Source organism: Camellia sinensis, chromosome 15 (assembly GCF_055761805.1).
Source record: "Camellia sinensis isolate YWXY chromosome 15, ASM5576180v1, whole genome shotgun sequence".
In the NCBI taxonomy this organism is placed as follows: domain Eukaryota; kingdom Viridiplantae; phylum Streptophyta; class Magnoliopsida; order Ericales; family Theaceae; genus Camellia; species Camellia sinensis.
In genome coordinates this window covers 47,895,464-47,899,391 of record NC_138975.1, presented here as the reverse complement: position 1 = coordinate 47,899,391, position 3,928 = coordinate 47,895,464, and the positions used below count along the sequence as shown (strand labels likewise).

General features: G+C 40.0%; 1 long non-coding RNA gene across 1 annotated transcript; it reads right to left on the bottom strand.

Annotated features, from left to right (window-relative positions):
* Positions 1 to 273: 273 nt before the first annotated feature.
* Positions 274 to 1,543, bottom strand: LOC114309533 (uncharacterized). The gene is made up of 2 exons (XR_014357208.1): positions 1,051 to 1,543; positions 274 to 948 (listed from the first exon to the last, which is right to left on the bottom strand). It is a non-coding gene; the product is annotated as an uncharacterized LOC114309533 (long non-coding RNA).
* Between the last annotated feature and the right edge of the window lie 2,385 nt (positions 1,544 to 3,928).

Sequence of the window (3,928 nt, the reverse complement as noted above, 5' to 3'; positions counted from 1 at the left end):
CCGTTGAACTTTCCGATGCGGTCTGTGGAGCAAAGAATGGCAGTGCAGTCGGATGTGGAGGCCAACCAGTATACTTTAAAGTCATGCGTGGAAACCATGACTGCGGTCACAAATTTGTCGAACCGGCTGCAGAGTAGGACAAATGAGGTGCAGCAGTTAACCTCCCAGCTGGCTCTGCTCCAACGCATGTATAAGGATGCGCGAGCAGAGATAAGTGTGCTGAAAGCAGAAAATAAGGAGCTGAAGCGGAAGGCCACCGTGATGTGGCGATTTGGAGGTCCGCCATATGCTGCAGTGGAGGAGCAGGGGGGAGGCAACTTGCTTGGTAGTCTAGGAAACACGGAGACCGGACTGGCACGGGACACCCAAGATAAAAGTAAGAAGAAGAGACCTGCAGTAGAATAGAGAAGGGAAAAGAAAAATCCCACTGTGGGTGTGGTTGTTTTGTTTGTGGGTTTTTTTTTTTTTTTTTTTTTGGTGTAAAATGGTGATCGGGGTGAAGCCCGATATAAATAAAATGAGTTTGCAGTTCGTCTTCTTCCTCTTTGTTTGTTTGTTTGTTTTTTTTTGTTTTTTTTTGTTTTTGTTGAATAATAAGAATAATAAAAATAAAATATGAATGGAGAAAGCAGATAGTGGGAAACATGCGTGGGTGGAAAGATGGAACCAAAAAAGTATGAGTGGGAAAAAGTAAAGTGAGAAAAGAGGAGAGAGAGGGAGATTGAGTGGGTGCAGGAGTGGGTTAAAAAAATAAAAAGGAGGATGGATGAGACGGCTGCCAGGCTAGGAGATGATGATGTTTGTGTTAAAAAAAGAAGAGAAAAAATAAAAAATTTGTTGAAAGCAGCTTCTGGAATTTTGATGCACTGTTCCAGCCACAACAACATCCTGCCCGTGATTCTCATGATACGTTCTTCCTGCAAGTTCCTCCCACTACGAAGTTTCTTCCTGAAGATTATGTTGAGCGGGTGAAGCGTGTTCATGAGTTTGGTGGCTATGGGTCCAGGGGTTATGAATATGATTGGAAAAGGGAGGAGGCAAACAAAAAACCTTCTGCGAACTCATACAACTGCTGTTTCCTCAAGGATGCTTACCGGCTTGCACAATAGATCGTGTATTCAGAAATGAAGCTGTGGATCGAACTCCTCCACATCTCCAACACAGCCGATCGAACTCCTTCCGCCCTTGTTTCTGTTGATCTGCACCAAAAAGACAGAGGACACGAAGGAGAGGAGAAGCGGCCGAAGATCTGATGTCATCATCGACGATCCCATCGTCGTCGCTGAGAAGGCTTTGACGTCCATGACTTCTGGATCGCCGGCTGCAGTGGTGGTAGAGGAGGAGAGAAATCTGTGTGAAAGATCTGAAACCAGAGAGAGAGATGTGTGTTTCAGTGAGGTGCCGAGAGGGAGAGGGAGGTTTGAATTGGTTGAGATCCGGCGGGCGGTCAAGGCAAGGTTGCCGCCCGCCGGAAGGCGAAGAACACCAAGATCTTTAACCTATGGCTCTGATACCATGTAAGATTTTATGTATTATTGATTGATTTATTACAAGATCTCATCTAAAAAGAAATATGACAATAAAATAAAATAAAATCATACACGCACAAAAAAACACATGAAAAAAAAAATCCAAACTTAACCCCTTCCCAAATAAAATCAAAAAAATGCAGGCTCATCTCTCGATCTAGGCTTCCAATCTCTTTGACTTGATACTTGTCAGATGTTACAGATCTAGATCCAGTAGGTGCAACACCAAACAAACCTACCATCTACAATCACCTTCATCATCTGTGGTTCTAACGTGTTAGGGTTTCAGAAGGGAGTAAGGCTAGAAGAGGGATTTGGAAAAAATCAAAGGGGGGGATGGGAAGGGGATGATCAGAGTAGAAAAGGGTGCAAGAGATGATTGAGGGTCTCTATTAGATAAGAGAGAGAGAGAGAGAGAGAGAGAGAGATGTTTTTACCAACTAAACTTCTTCAGCAAAGTATTGAAAGAGACGTGAAAATGAAAAGTTCAAATTTGTAATGTTGAAGTCTAGCTAAAGAGTTGAATAAGTCAAATGTATAATTATGAAGTCTAGTTGAAAAGTTGAACATGTTCTAGTAATGATGCCTATTCCCTAGGTTATCTTGGTAGATGAAACAAAACTATAATAAATACCTTTTGTTAATAATATTTTAATATCTCTAACTAGTAAAGAGCAAACACGTGGATAGAAGCATCGTTTAATACATCAGGCAGGTCGGATTAATTATTTTTTTATTCTTTAAATCCGACACTCGACCGCAAAAATGAAAATTTTATGTAACTTCAACCACTGCTGACCGAAATTAGTGATGAAACTGTCTGTACATGGTCAGGTCAGATCAGATCGGATTAATCGGTTTAAACAGGTCAGACTAATATTGCACAAGAGGGATAAGCTATAACGATTCCAGTTTTGATCTGACCCTTGTTGTATTATAGATACGGGTTTCATGGTTCCCTACTGTTGATTATACCTTGTTTCCCTTGTTTTTTTCCTTAATTTTGGCTATTGGGTTGTTGTGGTTGTGTTTGGAACTAGTTGGTTGCTCGGTTTCCAAACTCTTGTCGCCCAGAATTTTGTTCTTTTGCTCGAGCGACACTTCTTGCACTTAAGCGGGCTTTGCAAACTCTCAGTACTTTTGTAGGTCTACAAAACTACTAGGAGAGTGTATTCGACGCTCGAGCGGTTCTTTCTACGCTCAAGTGGGCTTAGCACGAGCGGCGATTTCTTGTGCTGGAGTGTTGGTCTGTTCTCTGCAAAACTACTGAAAATGTGTATTTTGGGTTTGAGCGTCACTTCTTCCACGCGAGCGATGTCACTCTTACTCATGGTGTCTTGGTACTCGAGCGTCACTTCTTGCGCTCGAGCGGAATAACTTATTGTGTCTGACACTCAAGCGTCACTTCTTGCGTTCGAGCGAACTGTACGTATGTCAGTTCGTAAAAAGGTCATTCTATATCACTTTTTCAGATCTATTTTTCTCCAAACCCTAAAGTTGAGACATTTTCTCTCTAAAACCTACCTTATCTCTACTTTTTCATCTAGATCTAGTGATTTCTCCACCCTTGTGCCTTTGTTAAAAAGGTAGAGAACCTCAAGAGCTACGTTTTGATACGAATCAATCCTGGTATCGGCGTCTTTGGAGTTTCTCCACTTCTCCCTTGGTCTTCTAAACTTGAGGTAGAGATTTTCTATACTCTCCTATGATTTTTAATTTAGTTATTTGTTGTTGTGTAAACAAATGGTGGGATTTGGAAGAGTTTAGACAAACCTAGGGTTTTGGTTTAAAATCAAAAGAGGGGTTTTTAAAAGAAAGTATTGAAAATGATTGTGGTTATAGATGTAAAGATGTATTGTGTGAAAATTGTTGATTTTAACACATGGATTGAATTTTGGGGGAAAATTGAGTTTTGCCCTAAATTGTTTAAATTAATTATTTGGTATAAATAATGGAATTGGTATTGGTAATGTGAAATTGGATACATGTTCCTATTAATGGTGGAGTTAGATATGTATTACCTCCCACCTATAAAAATTTGGATGATTTATCTGTCTTAGAGATTGTATATCTGTTTAGAAATATCTGTTTGGGTTATCGGTGGAGAATAACTATGATTGCTGTAGAAATTGTATATGGATTAAGTGAATTAAAACTAATATCTTATTAGGTGTCATTGAACATGACTATGTTTTAATACATTATATACGTAATTATATACGTATGATGTTTGGAAGGAGAAATGGAATGTACTCCATGTCTAGGAGAAGAAAGGGGATGGACTTCAGTGAATTAAGTTGGCCTATGTGTCCAAGGTGAAAGTCCCGAAAATAGCTTGTATACATGGGTACCGATCCCGCAGACGAAATTTTCGTAAAATAGCAAATGATTGAGCTTGT